We start from the raw sequence: 19,837 nt of genomic DNA, 5'->3' as shown, positions 1-19,837 counted from the left end.
GAGCAAAAGCCGTCCCGTGGCCTCACATTTCATGAAGCCCTACCAACATGAGTTATGTCTGGGCGTCCGGAACACGGAGCAGCACCGTTTGAAAAGCAGGCGGTGTGCAGAGTTTTTTTCTTCCACCTGAACTTCATTATCCATACATGTGGCCCAAGCTATATCTCTACGTACTGTAGAAGTAACTCTGGAGTACGTTTGATTAAGGCAGCCGTGACAAGCTATAAAATTGCATTTGTCATTTAATGTTGTTGCAATGCCGTAATTATTCAAGTACACATGTTTTTCTCTTCATGGATCGGCATCATGTGGTTCAGTGATACATTCAGGGAAGGGCACGCCTGCCCTTTTCCTGCAGAATATTTTGGTTCAGTGCAACGATGGTGACGGTGAGTGAGAATCGCTTATTTTTTCCACTCTGGCATTCGCAAACAACACATGAGATAGTTACCGCAGAGCAGCTGTTTAAATTGCTGCTTCGGCAGTAGTTCTACTAAACAACCTTATTCAGGCAGCTGATGGCTTCCTGAGTGGCGAGGGCTATCAGGCCATGCCTGGTCGCCACGTCGTCAGCGCGTTTGATGGCCCGGAGTTGGGTGTCCAGGCTTGTGGTCGTGGGTATTCTCTCCAAGATCTCACTTAAAGGTGACTGTCCTAAGAATTTTGGCGGGGGAGGGTCCTTAATGCATCCCCAGATGATTTGGTCCAAGGTCTGTGTGTTGCAAAGGGCATACTCACTCACCGAAGCAACCACGTTAGCCACGTTAGATACTCACTCGACCATTCATGGCATCTGCTAGAAATGTAAAGCAGCATCAAATTACCAAATTTGAGATGCTCTTGCTTGGATTGCTGTTATGGGCGTTGGCAGGGCGCCAACCCGAGTTGTATCGCAGTAAGAAGTGTTGAGGGGTAGGTGTTGAAGTGACTCAAGAAGGGGGCAAGTTCCGCCTTGATGCACCCCCTGGCAGATGCAAGTGAGTGCAGTTTGTCTAAGTAACGTTTGTTCAATGAGAGCGACATCATGAGGTAGTTCATATAAATGCCACACATGGCAGTCGCTTGGGTATCAGAATATAACAAATAGCTATCGCTGATTGTATATACCTCGCACAGGGCCACAAAAATTATGCGACAATCTTTTGTGAATGTGCACTAAACAGTGACAGCAGGTTTCGCTTTGTAATTTATGGTAAGCAGTGCGCTAGGCGCGCTCTGCTAACTCATCAGTAAACTACGTATATATATATATATATATATATATATATATATATATATATATATATATATATATATATATATATATATATATATATATATATATGTATATATATATATGTAGTCTCAGATTTCCTGTGCTGCTCAACTGCGCTCACGAGGCGCGCTTACCCGAGGCGATTCTGAGGCCGCGTCGTCGGCTCTCTGTCTATAGGGGCCTTCGCGACGGCACCTCAGCTGGTGTAAGTCGCCTTAGTCTGCGTGCAATGAATGGCTGAAGTACTGGCGAGGCGCTGAAGCATGGTTGAAAGCTTGCCGAAAAGTGAAACGCAGGGCGGATACAGTAAAAGCCGCTGTCTGGGCGCCTGGAACATGAACGAGCACCTCCTCTACCAGAGGTCATGAAGCCGTGACGTTGACGAAGGCAGCAGTATAGCGTGTTCAAGGTGGCGCTCTTTATTCTGCTGTATTTGTGAGCGGGCAACAGAGAATTCCGTAAGCAGTGCACGCTGTACAATATATCGGCATTTGACATTGCGTCGGGCGTCGATAGTCATCCGTCGCAAGGCGCCTTGGCGTTGACACGTGCGGCATCGAACATTCGAGCGTTATCAGTGGTGGCCGCACTTGTTCGAAAATAAACTAGGCGTGCTACAGCATAACGGTTGATCCTAAAATAGTCTAGAATTCTTCCAGACATTTTGGCGTGGTTTGAGCAAGACACTGTCTACATGTCGATGGGTCGATAAAACATAGAAATATAGGAGTGTACGTGTGAGGCTCTCATGTCACAGCGAGAGCCCGTCGCGTCATCGGTCAGCTTCTTCTGCGTTGTCGGCGCTGTTATTGCATCTGCTGTGTTGAGGGCTGCGAGTGCTTATTTCCTGGAACGCACAGCTACATTATTTATTTAGTGCGGCGATGGACGAAGGAGCTGGAAGGAATGCACAAATCAGCAAGAAAAGCTGGACTTACTTTCCAAATCTCCCCGGTGTTGGCGTTTTTTAGGGGCGAAGCTCCTTATAGCGTGGCTTGTGCGTCCCTCGTTGTCGTGCGCAACCACCGGTGGCACATACCCGAGAGAACAGTCCTTGGAATGTCCGCAGGATGGCGCTACTAGTATATGATGAACACATGATGAAGAGATGTGAGATGGCGGTACTTGAAGTGTTCACTAGATAGACGGAAGGACGGATGGACGCGCAGATGGACGAACGGCCTGACGGGCGCACGGACGAAGAGACAGACAGAGGGGTGGGCGCATGGACGAACGGATGGACAGACAGAAGGGACGGCTGCATGAAGAGACGCACGTACGGATGGATGGACAGACAGACAGACAGACAGACAGACAGACAGACAGACAGACAGACAGACAGACAGACAGACGAACGAACGGACGCATGGACGGATGGACCCACCGACGATCCCATGGATGGACGGACGCATGGACGGACGCAAGCAAGAATAAATAGACGAACGGAAGCACGGATGGACTGAAGAACGCTGGGCTCCACCAATAATCGTTCACTCCGAGCGTATGCTGTGCTTTTTTATTTTCGCCGTTCAAATGAAACGGCATTTTAAAAATTTGCTGGGGGGGGGGGGGTGTCTCTCGTCGTCGCGCCGGTGTGTAGGCTAGAGCTCATTGCTAGCGCTAGTGGCGCAACAGTGCCCTTCATTTCAGGAGCGCTCACTAGATGACGCGCCACCGCTCAGGCGATGCTCGCTCCACCCTCGGCGCGTGCTCTAGTTTGGTAGGAGACCGCTAGGTGGCCGCGCCTATATGTAGTGCCTAAAGCCCCTAGGGGCTTTAGTAGTGCTCGCTGTCAGTGTCTCTTGCGCCGGACATCACTCAGCGCGCGTCGATACCGCTACCCACTATGAACACCGCAGAATCCAATGTCTTTCTTTCTCTCATTTTTAGAATTATTTCTTCGTTTTTACGTACTGTTTTTTTTTCCTTTTCTCGCTCTTTCTGTTTTTCTTCCCATGTTCTCTTCTCTCTAAAAATTTCATGCTTGCTTTGTCTTTCATTTTATTTTTATACGCGGTTCACCTTGCGTTCCGCCAAACCAACGCCTCCTTTGTTTCTTTCAAAGCCAGTGCAAACGCGCGCTTCTCCACAGGAGCCGTCAGTCTGCCTTAATTCAGGAAGTGGTCGTGATGGGGTGCTACATGAGGGGTCGCGCTGTTCGCGTCGCACGTGCTTTCGAGCGCTTTCTACCGAAGATGCGACAAACGTGTTTCCCACGATTGATTTGTGAGATGACGATAGCTATAGCGTAAGAACGAAACGACGACACAGAGACAAGAAGGACACAAAGGACACGAGTGCTCTGTGTCGTCGTTTTGGTCTCGTGCTAGAACTATTGTCATGCCGTCCAAGCTGCCACACTTCTATGATTTGTGGGGTTGAACGTCCCAAAACCACCGTATGATTATGAGATAGATGCCGTAGTGGAGGGCTCCGGAAATTTCGACCACCTGGGGTTCTTTAACGTGCACCCAAATCTGAGTACACGGGCCTACGACATTTCCGCCTCCATTGGAAATGCAGCCGCCACAGTCGCGATTTGATCCCCCGACCTGCGGGTCAGCAGCCGAATACCTTAACCATTAGACCATCGTGGCAGGGCAACGTCTTTCCCACTCCCATCTCATACGTCTGCCAGATTCATTCCTTCGGGCTCCTTCTTTGTGGCTCGAAGCAATGCCGCCGCTGCATCACAGCGCTCTCAAAGTCGGCGCATGCAGTTGTGTTGCAGTAACGCTTCCCCATTGGTTGCCCGCATAGCACTGCAAACGGTGATATTCTATGCCAAAACATCACATCTTTTACAGAGCCAGCGTGACAGTCAACATTATGAACACGTGGAATGCAAGACGCCACCCCACGCATTTGTATGCATTTGAACAAAAAAAATACTTCAATATGATTTCCGTCATGAAGCTCTTTTCCCTATGACGGCAAAGCACTCACGAAGGCTATGCGACAGGAATGGACTAGAAAAGAGGGTGGGAAACGACTGGATTGGGTGCATCTGGCTGGAATGCCAAACGCACTAGCTCTTTTTTTTTGCCGATACTTATAAGTGATCCACATCAAAGCACTATAAGAACAAAAGAAAGAAGACTTCTCTTTGTTGGCAGTGCGCGTACAAAATGCTACGCATGCAAACTACGGCCCGCAACGTATGCTACGCACAACAATACGTTACGCATAGACAGTGCGTCCTCTTGCACAGAATACTACGGCACACAATAGCATATGACAGCCCTGTCCATCAAAGCTCTGCGCACTTAAAAGATGTTGCGAGCATAAAATGTAAACTATAGCTCGTGTAAGAAAGGGCAGACTAGAGATCTTTGGCAGAGGTCTTAGTCTTGCAGATGACGCGAAATAGGCTGACGATGACAAGGACGATGTGGTTTATGGTCTCTAAGTGTTGTAACTTTGTCCTCATCAGCCTTGAAGACAACGTTCATAATCATCGCCAGTGCTCCTCACGAGCTGCCGCTCGTTCGAGGGCATGAAGCCATCGGTGTTCGTTCCGGACGTGCCGGCCCTCACTCCTGCATGACAGCCTGGTAGCCGATGGACCTTGAGGTCCACACATAGTGCCAAAAACCCCGGTATCTTCAAAATGACGCCAACCTCATCAATTCAAGGCGTTGCCTTGTGACCCTGAACCTTTGGTGAAGAGTTCCCGGCTGCCGACTGACCCACGGAACGGCTACTCTGACGACGCAAGTACCCCCGCTCTCAACTGGATGTCATCGTACAAGAAGCGGAAGGCCTCCGATGGGAACAAGAGGTTGTTATCGTCACAGTTCAGTGCTTTAATCGACAGAATTAAGGCGATGTACGATCAGTAAAACAAGATAGATGACAGCATTATAGATGATACGCCCGACGAGCTGATCGAGGCAGAAATTACAGACGCGAGCAGTTACGGAGAAAAAATTGTCGCACTGACATCAAAGCTACGCTTTGCTATGGAGAACGACTGTGCGTCCCAAGTCTCGCGCCTGACGACGAGCCAAGCTTCTGTCGGTATCCGGTCGCGACTGCTGCAACTAGAACTGCAGAAATTTGATCGCAGTGGACAGCATTGGCACAGATTTTGGATGCAGTTCTCGACGGCAGTGCTCAACAATGAGGAACTTAGCGTTGCCGACAAGTTCAACTACTTAAGAACGCTTGTCACTGGACCTTCCGCTGCAGCCATATCCCGAATTCAAGCCTCGGGAGAGTGCTATGAAGATGCAGTGGACATCCTCAAGAGACATTTCGAAGCCGAGAAGATTAACGTAAAGCAACATCTTCAAACCCTCTTAGGTCTCCAGCCGGCCTCCTCATCTTCTAGCACCACCAAACTTCGAGACCTCTACGATAAAGTAGATGGACATCTGAGAAGTTTGAAAGCGCTTGAACAAGCCCTTCTATACGTACTGTTCAATGCTACGGGATATTTTCTTGATTGTCATGCCTCCAGACTTGGTACTCAAGTAAAAAGAACTTCAGAAGCCGACGACAATGGTTGCTGCAGTATCCCCGACGCAAGCACAAAGAGACTCAGGGGACACGACAACGGAAACAGATGAAGAGCTGCAAAGGCTTCTTGAGTACTTCGAACATCAGCTTCACTGCCGAGAAACTATGAAAGCATATGCGTGCCCGAAAACACCGGAAGTCGGTCAGGAAGCTGCAGGGAAACCACGGCAAGCAAGACATCGTAACTCTTCATCAACAGCGACTATATGAAATGTGTTAGGAAATACTCCCCTCTGTCTATTTTGCAAAGCATCGAGGCATCGCACCGAAGTCTACAAAAACGAAGTGAGTTTGGCGATTCTCACCAAAGCACAACGATGTTTTCGGTGTCTCAATCAACATCACCTGGGAAGAGACTGCAGAGGAAGACAGAAATGTAATGAATGCTCCCGACGTCATGTTACCTCCATGTGTGACGCGGACTTCCAGAAAACGCTAAACAATGCATTTACGACAACAGTCACCCTTCGCTTCGAATAAGCGAGCCTTGCAATACTACTGCCGTCATTGACGACCTGTATAGCCGGAAAGATGTCGTCAAAGAACTACAGAGTACTATTAGACGAAGGAAGTGAGCCGATCGAGATTGATTACCAGCGAAGCATCTTGCCGACTTGGCTGTCAGCTGTTTCAAGAAGAAATGGTCACCACTTAAGTATTAGGCAGTCACAAGACAGAGAAAACGATGAGAAGAGCCCGTGTACTCCTTTTCTCAGCAAAGACAGTCAAAGCCATAGAAATCGAAGCTTTTGAAGTGAGGCTATTTGCAGGGAGCCCATTCCAATTCCAGACCATAAAGTCGCCAGGAAGATGAAGAAAATTGGATTGGATACGCGAGCCCTTTGTCAAAAAGTAGAAAACGACAATTCTATTTCTCTGCTTGTCGGTACAGACTACTACTACCGTTTTGTGACTGGTGACGTGAGAGGCATGAGCAACAGATGTAAAGACCTAAAGGCTGTGCACACTAAACTTGGATGGACTACGCAAGGTTCACTACCTGTCTCAGGAAATATCACCCACTCCTCAACCGCCGTAGTACTTCGAACCTGCATCGAAAAACACACTGTTTCGGATGTTCTCGCTGAAATTCGGAATCCGGAAAGTCTGCGGGTCAGAGCTGATGAGGATTCTGTGTTGGGCAGCAGACTGAAACAAGAACGTTTCAAGAGTAATCGCACCAAAGTGGAATGGCTGCTAGAAATTTTGACAGCGCCCTAAAACTTTGAAGGGAAAGTTACACGATGACAGCAGTCACTTGAAGTTGAACGTTAAAACTTTGATAAAATATCAGCTGATAGTTCCCCTATTGCACATGGAGCCGTGGCTAAAGAAGACTTCTGTGAGAAACCGGGTGACTAAATTCTGCAAGGCAGCGCAACCTTCATGGGGCATATCAAACCAAGCGAAAAAAATCCAACCGAATTACTGACTAAAGACCCACGTAAGAAAAAAAAACAATGGTTGCACCGATTGAAATGTATGAACGTGGAACCACAATTGGAACGAACGATGGATTCGAAACGGTTCTGTTTTCGCAGCAAAGTTGTACCGTCTATAGCATGCTTGAGAGGATGCAAAAAAAAAAAAAAACCGAAGAGGGCCGACGTCATCACACGAGTGTTCGACTGGACGTGGCTGAAGGGGACGAGATACGTCTCGAACTATAGTACCCCTCATCGACAACATCTACAGATGTTAAACATAACACAAATATACTTGAATGTTTTAAGATTCGATCTACTTTTTATCACTATTCCATTCGCCTAATCATCACTGCGCAAACCCTGGTGACATATTTGATGCCCACAGTTTGAAGCCCAACACAATTCAATACTATACATATAATACAGTAATGTAGATTTATCAATTCGCATTTACAAGTCTATATTTTACAGAACTGTCTCCCTTTTTTGGAGGTACGAATATATACATATGCACACGAAACAAAACACTAATAGTTTGTAGTATTTACTATAAATTAGTGAGTTGTAAAACAGCACCAGACAGAAATAACAACATTATACGACTACATTATCTGTATCTCAAGCATAGCTGCATGAATATGTCGTGTCCATCTAATGTTCGCGTGCGAGAATAAAAGAAGAAGAGAGGAAACAACGAAGGTTTCCATAAAGTCACTAAAAATACCGAGATTGAGTACACGCGCCAAGATCGTTCGGCTGGTTCATTAAAACCTTATTTCCGCCGCCAAGGCGAAGATTCCTTCGGCGATATGAATGCCGCCTTGAAATCGCACGCTGCCACTGGCCGCGACGTTCATTACAAAACCATTTGCACAATCGAATGCGGCTTTCCTCAAACGGCGACAGGGAACGGGCACGATTTTTGGCGGAAGCCAGCTGTCACTTTGATCGTGGTGCGCCTCGGTGTGGCAGCCAAACCTTGGTCTATGGGCCGTAGCAAAAAAAAAAAAAATGCTGTGACAAAGCAAGCTTGGGTATAAGCTGCCGTATACCCACCGCGTGCGCCGATTCCGGTCTAGATGAATACTGCAGAGCACCAATATCTCAATTTAAGGCGAAGTAAAATCTTTTCACCAGCCCGTGCTACAGTTGTCCTAATGTACATTCATCCTCACTTATGTTATACGTTTTTAAATTGAATAGCATGTAATTTTCTGCTCAGCTACAGGGGACAATGCTATGAAAACGATGAATGATTTCTCTCGGTTTTGAGGAAAAATTTTATGAAAAAGAATATACAAGTGAAGGAAAGAAAGGCGCGAAGCCTCGTTACTGGAGACCTGTATAATACCGTGTAAACGTCGATACTGCTCGTTGGACTCACTTTTTCGCATAAATGATTCGGGGGTGAACATTTGCTGCTTGATTGTTGCATCACTAGTAGAGGGTATACCATAGTTGCTTCAAAGCACAAAAACAATGCATTGTATTGCTGCTTCGTGTGTGTGTGCTATGCCACACGAAGCAACGACGCTGTATCCATCGCCTATATTTCGATCACTAAACTTTAGAGTTCCTGTTCAACAAACTTTCATGCTGTGAACCACCTATCAACTTTTAACCAGTCGAGCGAGGAATTTGGGCTGATTTTTATTTTCGTTAATATATGGGAAAATTATTGATATTTGGACCCAATAAGGCAACCTGTTATCTGAATGCATTATGAATGAATAAACGAACGAACGAATGAATGAATGAATCAAGTTTTATTTCCACTGAACAGTTGCGAAGTAGAGGAGAGAAAAAAGCCGTGTGAAGGCAGCATGAGAAACCTAATTCCCCTAACAAGCAAGGAGAAAGTTCAGCAAATCATACATTACGAACTTGGCGCAGCAAGAAGGCACATACAATAGATACCGTTGATTTGTATGCAATAACAAAAATAGAAAAAAAAAAGTTTGGCAGATGCCACGTGCCTGAGAATCGACTTTATGCGAAGCATGCGGAGGGAAAGGAAGGTGACCAACCAGCGATTCTTTTATTGAGTGACACATCATGAAATGACGCTAAATATATCTACAAAGGTTGCACGCAGAGACACATGTTGAAGAGTTGCAGACGTTCATATAACTAGTTTTCCCCTTGCACAACGATGTCAGCTGGTAATGTGTTTTAGCAACACCAGACGTTGATATGAAGCGCTGATGCTCGCGAGGATGCTGGCCCTGGACACTGTTACATAAATCAACTTCAGCACATGGCAAATAACCACAATTGACGTTAACCCGCCGTAGTGGCTGTATCAAAGGAGTACATATGTATTGTTTATAAAATTTGGGAAGCAGCGCTGCAACCACTATTGACGTTTCACGAAGATTAGCGTCTATGTAAAAAGTAGTTGCGAGACCTGGCATAGTAGCTATGTGGTAAAATGCTTTATTGCCGCGCAGAATGCTTGGGTTCGATTCCAGCTTGTACCCTGACATTTATTCTTTGCATTCGTTGTGTTGACACTACCGTTGTTAGGTATTTCCTAACGCTCGCGCGTTAAAATTGCCCATGTGTGTCTCGTCATTCCTCAGTAGATACTAAGTGCACGTCAATTACCTGTGATACTTACACGCATATAAGTGGCACATACTCGCGCGTAGGTATGTGCGTACACTGTTTAACGGGAAGTGTTTGACGACGTACATGACGGAGGAGGAGGAAGCAACAAACAAGAGAGAGAAGGCAGGGAGGTTAACAAGAAGGACATCCGGTTGGCTACCCTACACCGGGGGATTAGGGAAGGGGACAAGAAACATGAGAAAGAGGGAAGAGAGGGAAAATAAAAAAAGGGGAAGAGACTGACGGCAATTTCACTGCAGCGTGTAGAACTCTACCGCATGTCAGAGGCGTTCGCACAAGCCTGTCTTCTTCAGGAAACATAGCAGGGCTTTCACTGCCTTTTGGGCTGTCGAGGCATGTGGACGTTGCTGTAATAGCACCTGCACAGAAAGAGGCCGATCATCCAGTCTCCGCATTGCGTTGGCAAGTACTTGTCTATCTGAGGCGAATCGAGGACAGTGGCGCAGCAGGTGTTCGATATTTTCGTTGGTGCCGCAAACATCGCAAGCCGCACTGTCAGTAATTCCGATTAACGTGGTATAAGCTTTCGTGAAAGCAACTCCCAGCCAAAAGCGATAGAGAAGCGTAGCTGCACGTCGATGTAGGCCGGGTGGAGGCCGGAGTTGTAGTGGAGGGTCGAGCTCGTGCAGTCTTGTACGTCGTATGCTTGGTGTGTTCCACTCAGTCAGTGTGAGACTGCGGGCCAGTTGACGAATCTGTCTCGCCGCATCCGCTGTTGAAAACGGAATCGGAACGCTGTTTGCTTCTTCATGTCACGTGCGAGCAGCATGATCTGCGGAATCATTTCCGCTTATACCACAATGGCCAGGTAACCACTGAAAGACGATGTCGTGGCTTTTTTGTATTAAAAGGTGGTGAAGTTTCACGGTTTGGTAGGTCAACTTGTCGTGGCATCCGCGTCGGAGAACTGATAGCAGGCTACACGACGGAAATATGACATTATTAATGTCTTGACCAGCGCATCATGTTCGTGAAATCATCTTACCCTCCCATGCTAATTTCGGTTCACGCGAAGTTAAGGGGGTGACCACGAGAGCACCCAAACGTAAACGGCTAGGTAGATAGAAAGAGATATACAGGTGGATACGCTCAATGTCGCCGAAGTTCGCTAAGAAATGTTTCGCATTCAAAACGCCAGGCCTGCGTGGAACGCACAGCACTGTCCCAGCGAAAGCTCGAAGAGCATTTCTTAACACTTTTTGAGTAACTGCTACAAGCACACTAGCTGGGAACCCACTACGCCAAAAATAGTTAAAGTTTTTGTGTGGCAGGCTAGCAGTCACTATGCTATCCTTTATCATTCAGAAGCGTGGTATAGGCTACATACTTGCTAGGAATATTGTGCAATATTTTTATGCAGTGGCTGACGACGATGAAGAATTATGCCATAAGTGGGTTTGTTCCGCAGTTAATAGGTGAACATGAACGAGCTTTTGTAGTGGTTTTCATCATTGGATGACCCACTCTTTACGCAATTCGCAGTGTGTGACGCCTGGTTGTTCCTTCGATGTTCTAAAACGCTTTATTACTCAGATAAGTGCGATTCCTTTCCCGACATCAAGCCTGCACAAGGATAGTTCTGAATTAAGTTTTCAGCGCTGGCGTGGCTCACCTGTAAAATACTGGGCTGGCACAAAGCGGACACGGCTTCGAATCCCATTGTGTTTTTAGTGTTTTTTATTCACTGTGTTTACGCTGGTATCCGCAACCAATATCATGTGATATTTGTTACGAACACCGGCGGCCATGGTGGTGGTGGCGGATGACTACGGCGACGCCCGTGACCTGTGTTCCGATCTCACAGCAGCTTTCGCTGAAAAGAAAAAAAAATGAAAAGTGGAGCGCAAAGGTCCCTTGCGGCGAGCCGAGGCATTCTGCCTCAGCCGCTGCGCTCGAACCACCATTAGCACCACTATAGGATGTTGGTTCTATATTCACTATGAATAAAACACAGGAGATAATGCTGACATAACTAGTTCAAGCCAGCTTACTTATTCTCTTCTTGGTCTCCTCGGTTTCTTCTTACACCTGTACTGGTATACTTATGTGAACACATCATTTTTCATTCAGCACAAAGATGCGTACACGAACATATCGACGTCCATTAAAAAAAGTTTGACGAACAACGGTACAAAACAATGCCAAGGTGAAAAAGAGGGTCCACAGACGTGCTGCCTCCCAGCTACTACTAAACCTGAAAAATACAAAAAACAGCAACACGAAACTGCACACACCATTCGTGCGTATAAATCCTTCTATATATACTCGCCATCGGAGACGTCCACTGCCGCAGAGTGTTCGTATATATAAATTTCGACATCCCGAAGCGAAATCGGAACAAAAGGCTCTCGAGCTTCATGTCCGAGGGAGCAGTACTCCCTCCATGCATGTTCTTCCATGAACCACCGCGGACCTCTTCATTTCTTCGAATGCGTGTGCCTCTGAGGCAGAGCAGAGCGAGACAGATATAAAAATGATCGCGCTTTCCACGGGGGACGCTGCAGCACCGAGAGAGCAACGGAAGATGTACGCGCTCTCTGAAATATTGTTTCTGGTGCGCGGTGCGAGGCGTGTAGGTTTGTCTTAGCCCGAGATGTGCATTTTTCATACGTGCGAAAGTCGCACACTGCCCGCCTACCCTCCTATTTTTCCCTCTCACGCTCACCCTTGCTAGCTCGCACCGATATTCACTGGTATATCTGTGCTGCTGCGCGCCACACTCTGGACACCCGTCTGTGTGCGCAGCACGAATAGATGTCTTCACTTCTTTCATATATACCACCCCCACAGCGACATAGTCTGTATTTCTCGTATCCAAGGAGAGTGCCGACGAAACCATGTTGAAAAAGCGGGAAGCTGTCCTCGATTTATCTATCGTCTGGTACTGTTTGGACGAGCACGTTGCCACGGCAAACTTGACAACAACGCAATAAAAGACCACAATAGACGGCACTAAAAAAAGTGGCCGAACTCTGTTTCTTTTCTTTTAAATGCAAATGCATTTCTTTGTCGGGCTATGTCAGGCATCCGGCGTTGTCCGTGGTGTCCGTGGCGGTGTCCGCGCTCGGCAGGTGTTATCTCGGCACTCTCACTTCATCCCCCATAGCAACAGCTGCGGGCGCGCGCGCTTATCCTCACCCCTAGGAACCGGAGCATGTGGTGTGCGAGAGTGTAGGAGAAAGTAGGTGCAGTGCTTCGCCGCTTCTTTTTTCGTCGTTTGCTCTCTCTCCTTCTTGCGCCTCTCCCCCCCCATGTGCTCGCGCCTCACTCCCAACCGTTCGCTGGCTGGGTGCCTCTCAAGAACATCCAAAAATGCGTGCTCGAGACGCCCCTAAGAAACGCCAACGCTGAGCCGAGAACGCTGGCACCCCACTTTCTCCTCCGCTTGCACCTTCCTTTCGATCGTTCGCTGGCTGGGCGCCACTCAAGGCGATGGCAGAAGTCGGTGAAGGCGATTGTTTGACGGCATCAGTACCCTCTCTCAGCGCTGGAAACGCCATCACATTTCCTTACGATTCCCTTCGGGAAGGCGGGGACATTTTTTTCGTAACAAAATTGTAGTGTAGTGCTTAATGCTTTATGGTTACCGTTGCACAGCGTAAAGAAAGCCCAGCCGACAACGCAAAAAAAAAAGAACTTGTTAAAAGGTCTCTAAACCACACAGAGGTGCAATTTAGTTGTGCTGCTGTTGAGCACAAGCCCTGAACAGACAATCAAGTCATGAGAACTTTTTTTAAAATGGTGCTGTAATGGCACCAATGTTTCATTATACAAAAGCGGAACTCGCTCGCTTCAGTCTTTCTATCCGTACGCTGTGTTAAGGGCTTATCTGTCCTCCTCATAGGTTATCGTTAAAGCGCTGACGCCCCGACAACGCTAGAGATACTGAAAAGCCTTGAGAAGCCCCGCCACGGTGGTCTAGTGGCTAAGGTACTCGGCTGCTGACCCGCAAGTCGCGGGATGAAATCCTGGCCGCGGCGGCTGCGGTTCCAGAGGCGGAAGCGTTGTAAGCCCGTGTGCTCAGATTTAGGTGCACGTTAAAGAACACCAGTTGGTCGACATTTCTGGAGCCCTCCACTACGGCGTCTCTCATAACCATATGGTGATTTTGGGACGTTAAACCCCACAAGTCAACTAAAGCCCTGAGAAGGTAAGGATGCTTTGTTTTTTCCGTTCCTATAGCACGTATAGCGCTTCCGCATCTGGCCTCATTTATTGTGACAGCACTCTGAATTAGATGAGCATGCACTGTTACTTGAAATTTTGAAGTGTTATCAGAAGTGGTTTAGGAGCCCTTTAAAATCCTCGGCAAACAAATGCTTCTTAAAGAGCAATTACGGTGACGTAAGGTGCAACGAAATCACAGTCATCGATCGAGTGCTTCAATCAGAAAAGTAATGAAAAGCCTTTTCAGTATATGCACGTACACAAATACAGTATAAAAATATGGCTGATCTTTCTGTGATAGGCATAGGTATAACGAGAAAGCGAAACGCGTTTTTGAAGTATTTGAATGATTACTGTACGTTGATATAAGAGAGATTGCACATGATTTATTTGTGCTCGACAGATGTAGCACTTTTTAACGAGGGTAGGTCGCGGGATCAAATCCCGGCTGTGGTGGCTGCATTTCCGATGGAGGCGGAAATGTTGTAGGCCCGTGTACTCAGATTTGGGTGCACGTTAAAGAATCCCAGGTGGTCAAAATTTCCGGAGTCCTCCACTACGGCGTCTCTCATAATCAAACGGTGGTTTTGGGACGTTAAAGCCCACAAATCAAGCAATCAACTTTTTAACGAGGGTGTATTCTCGGTGATGCTTGCGTGGTGGTACACGTGCATCCCGATGACAAACGTCCATGATCAATGATTAAAGACACCTTTGTGGTAATAGGTGCTTCGGGTACCTGTACGATGATATCGGAATGAAAGAAAGCGGTGTAACACCCCAGAAGAGCGTCACTGATTGGACGCCCAACTTGGGCTAGGGTCACCTACTCGCGGCGTGTTTATGAATACCACTGTCCGACCAGAGGAACAAACAAAGCGTGTCGAGTGTTTGCTATTGGTCGGCTGCGATTTATCGTGGGCAAGCTCAAGTTGTGAACGTGGAGTTATGGCCATGCGAAGCGCTCGCACGTCGCAGAGCTATTTTAGGGGCGAAGCTCCTTAAAGCGGCACCCGTTCGTCCCTCATCGTAGTACGTAACATGTTTTACGCTTTGACCTGCAAGGTGGTGCCGGTGGGAGATTTCTCTTGCGCGTTGTTGAACAATAAAAAAATTCACAGCGTGCGCGTTTACTAAAAGCTGAATTCTCCTGTCTCTCATTCCCCATTAGCAGCCATTGGTATGTACATTGAGCACTATCTGACAAGAAAGGGTTGCTACGTTATACTCGCTGGGCGTAACCTCCATGGTTTTAGAAAGGTTTAGCGAGCGTTGAGCCGCAGTGCCATGAATACAATGAACTTGTATATACCATGAATGAACTCGAGGTGGTTAAAAATGGGAAGTGGACACGAAGCGCAAGCCGTAAGAAAGCGTGTGTGTGCCACCTCTCATTTAGTCCTTGGAATGTCCGGTGGATGGCGGTGCTTTTATATCCGGAATATATGATGAAAAGATGCGAGATGGTGGTATACTTGGAGTGTTGACTAGATGGACGAACGGACACACAGACAGATGCACGGATGGACGCATGGATGGACGCAGGGACAGGCGCATAGATGGACGTGTGGACGCACGAACAGACGCACGCACGGACGGGCGGATGGATGCACGGACGGTCATACAGACGGACTCATGAACGGACAGAAGCAAGAACAAATGGACGGATATATGCTTCGCCCCACTCTCCATCATTCACTCCGTGGATATGCTGCCATTTTTTTTTTGTACGGATGAATGAAGGAGCGAGGCCGATGATAGGAGTACAGTCGTCACCTAGCAATATGTAAATGCGTTGGGAAAATTGCACTTTTCTCATACGAAGGGAGCCAAACGAGGCAGACTTGAACGGACGCGTTTGTACACGCCCGTCCCAGTCCGTCTCGTTTGAGGACACTTTGAATTAACCAATCGTGGATTTCACGGCCATAACACAATGCTTAGCTTTCGCAAGAGCACTGTCAGAGGACAGTGGTAAGTATAAAAGAGGCCTTTTTATAGCGAACAGATTATGTAACCATGGCGCAGTGGATAGTGTGCCCGGCATCGGTTGTCGCGGACTATGAAGTCATAGGTTCGACTGCCGTAGACAAAGCTTTTTGTTTGTCTTCTGACCATGTGTATTTTTTTGAAGTAATTTCCGTGATAGAAGTACGTCACTGAAGTCTTGGTGGACTTGGGCATAAAACACTTTGTGGTAGAACACAGTCCTTCAGATGGAATACCGCATCAATTTGGACGACGCCCGGGTCATCGACACGGAGGGTAGCCACACATAAAGACAGTTCTTAGAGCCCTGGCACATCCAAAGAAGACCTGGAAATGTTAACCACTCAACTGGAACTTTACCAAGCGTATATGTGCACGGTCTACAGAACCAGCTGAGAAAACACCGCAACAACAACGGGAGAAAGAAGGACTATGGAGAGGGCGACATCGCCAAGAAAAATCGCGGGCCTCAGAGCCAGCTGACCATGAAGAAGGGACCGAATCGGTCCCGAAACGTCGGGTGAGTGCAAAGTAATTAACTTTCATCTTTAGACTATAACTTGGCTGGGGTGTTTGTGTTGTTAGTATGAAAGTTCACCCAACCAGACAGATATTTGTCGAAGGTGTTCTACTTCAAGTTAAAAAAAAACAGCCCCGCTGCTGTGGTCTAGTGGCTAAGGTATACTCGGCTGCTGACCCGCAGGTTGAGGGATCGAATCCCGGCTGCGGCGGCTGCATTTCCGATGGAGCCACAAATGTTGTAGGCCTGTGTGCTCAGATTTGGGTGCACGTTAAAGAACCCCAGGTGGTCGACATTTCCAAAGCCCTGCACTACGGCGTCTCTCATAATCAAAAGGTGGTTTTGGGGCGTTACACCCCACAAATAATCAATCAAGGTAAAAAAAAATACTCGTCGCAGAAAGAAGGCAGCCCATTGCAGTTGCCCCGAAAGCGCAACAGCCCCCCTTGCAACATTTTCTGGGTAAACTTAAAGCATGCGCCTTTAACTTGCGGTAGCAGCTAACCATGCCATCCAGCTGTTTTATAAAGATAGTGGGACTGTACATCTTTTGCTACAACAAACCAAACATGTGCATCACGTCTGAGAGCATATCTCAGTGTGTACTCTCAGGATATCGCAAGAGCCGTGAAAGGTCACGTATAACATGTGTCCTGGTTTACCTTATTTATTTAGTTACAATATCATCGCTGACTGAACCCTTAGCTGGTGTTCGTTATATTTTGGTAATGTCAGTAAGTTCCGAGAAAAGATTTTGAAGATATGGCTATAGAGCCAGATAATGATAGTTAGGCTAGAGTGCTGTGCTGCCTACGTATAGCTTTGTCATGCGTGATAACTATACATTATTGTCTTTCCATATCTCAGGCTGGACAGATCAGTATAGCAAGCGGTAAACCAGTAAATGAAGCATTATTATGAACTAAAAAATTATTCGTGCCATGTAGGTTATGTTCTCTGTGACGTGCACTATGAAAATTGGGGGGAGCCTGTCAGGCAAATAATTGGATTTAGCCTTGGAAGCCCTTAGTTCCCGGACAACTGTTTGAGAACCAAATAAAAGCGAAAAGAAGTTATTCTGACACCGAAGGGCTGCTTATATTGCACTGCATGCGAATTCAAACTGGATACGAGATGTCAGCCTCTTTACCAACAGGTCTCCCGCAGTATCGTCAGGATGCCACTTCACAGAAGAGGGCCCTGAAAGCGCTACTGCACTTTTTGCGATCGACCAGCCTTACTGAACGGTTGTAGCTAGGATGCCGTTCCTGTGTGTGTTTTCGTTTTTTTTATGAGTGCGCGTGCGTTTTTTTTTCTCTTTCTACCCCCTCTTTCTTGCCCCTACTTCCCCGCCCCCAGCGCTGGGTAGCAAACCACATGCCAATGTCTGGTGAACCTCCCGGCCTTTCCTTTCTTACTCTCTCTCTCTCTCTCTCTCTCCCGGAAAACGCCGACGTGGAACCATAGGTCAATAACGTAATGCGCTATCACCAAACATCATCTATACGCCCAGCGGCGGACTCGCGTACCGTTTTTCACAAAACTGAGGGTGCACGTATCCACACACGAGGAACTATAGACTCCTTAACACAAGGGGGGCGCAGTTGAGCCCGGAACTTCCAGAACGTGTAGGCCTCCCGTACTCAGTGCAAAATGCACTGCGGGGATGACTGCGCGGTATAAGAGAAGCGCCAAGACACCGGCATTGATGAATTGGGCCTTGCAGTCACCTGTCTAAAAAAATGCATTTCATGTTCTCGGAAAAGTATGTATATAAGGCTACACAGAAGCGTACGCCTACCTCGAAGTGGCAAATGCAGACTCTCATTTGCTTGTAAATATCAGTTATCTAACGCTTCACGCAGATCACCTTCCACACCACTGCGAACAAACACACCCGGTGCACGTATTCACCCGCAATCTCGTATTTTTTTTACAAGTGCGTGAGTCGGCGATACGTACACACACAAAGAAGGGTTGCCGCATGCGTCGAGCAGAAGCCGCGTTTTCGAGAACGAACGCGCTCGTCGCTTGGTCTCTGGGCGTGCTCCCACGATAAATCTACGGGTTTTGTTATCAAAAGAATAAGGCTCGCAGCGGAAAAGGCGCGGGGGTGTAGGGCGCAGCACCACCACTGGCAGCCCCGGGCCTGCGCCGCTGGTTCGGCTTGAGCGAGTGCGGCCGGGCGAGCGTATTAATTCGGCCGCGTCGTCTTTTGTGTTTCGCGTGATAGAAGCCGTCGTCCCGGTGAAAAGAATGCCACCCCCCTCCTCTCAGAGGGAATGCCGCTTGTCTGCCTCTTTAATTTCGCTCCTCCGTGCAGGGATGAGTAAGCGGCCTTGCCCCCTTCACATCCTCTGCCTCTTCGCTTTCGTGTTCTGTGCGTAGAAGGTTACATAGATTTATCTATGTATATACACAAAGATGTATATTCTCATTCTCAACAATACTGTGCAGTGTATAGCGCGAGCGCTACAAGTTGCGGCAGCGTTTGTGGCTCGCAACAACAGGGAGTCGAGCTATGATCTGTGAGCTATTTCGACACAATATTAACGAGACCTAACAGACAATCATGCCAAAGAAAGTGTAGAAGATGTGATATGAGGTAATTATTATAATGTAAATGTGAAGAAAGAAAAGTTGATGAAAAGATAACTTGCCCTGAAAAGACAACACTCACATTACAATTACCTGATAGAACATCCCATATACTTTATTTGGCATGATTGTCTGTTAGGTCTCATTAATATTGTGTGTAACAAAGGAAAACGAGCCCTTAATTGTACACGAGCTAAATATGAGAGGATCTATGAGCTGCTGTATCGCCCACAGAAGCAGCCCTCATCTCTCGGTGATTGCAAGTGTCACCATTAATTCACACCATGTTTTGTGTTTTTTAGTGCAACGATGTCATAAAACTAAGTAGACTTCTATTTTATGTCAGTCTCGGACTGCTGGAGAAGGACTTGAGCAAACGTCAAGCCACACGAAGTTTCTTTCATTTTCTTGCATGCGAGCCTCGCTTCTAAATTACTGTTAGTAAATAACTGTCTCCCATATTCAAGCCACCTACAGAGTAAATGCTAAATGGTAGAAAACAGTCCAACGTATTGCCGCACTCCATATGACGTTCCATGCTGTTCTATAGTCATACTTGTAGCTCAGCAGTCTATTTCTGAACTACGCGTCCTTACTTTTCCATATACTGCAGGGTTTTCGCAAAGCGATGCGCTGCTGACGCTTTCAATTTCATTTCTGCCAAAAAAAAATAAAAGGCTGCGCCATAAGGCTTCGCTGACACAATGGTTCAGTTCAAGGTATACGCTG

Source organism: Rhipicephalus microplus, chromosome 4 (assembly GCF_043290135.1).
Source record: "Rhipicephalus microplus isolate Deutch F79 chromosome 4, USDA_Rmic, whole genome shotgun sequence".
In the NCBI taxonomy this organism is placed as follows: domain Eukaryota; kingdom Metazoa; phylum Arthropoda; class Arachnida; order Ixodida; family Ixodidae; genus Rhipicephalus; species Rhipicephalus microplus.
Note: the sequence above shows the minus strand (reverse complement) of the source record.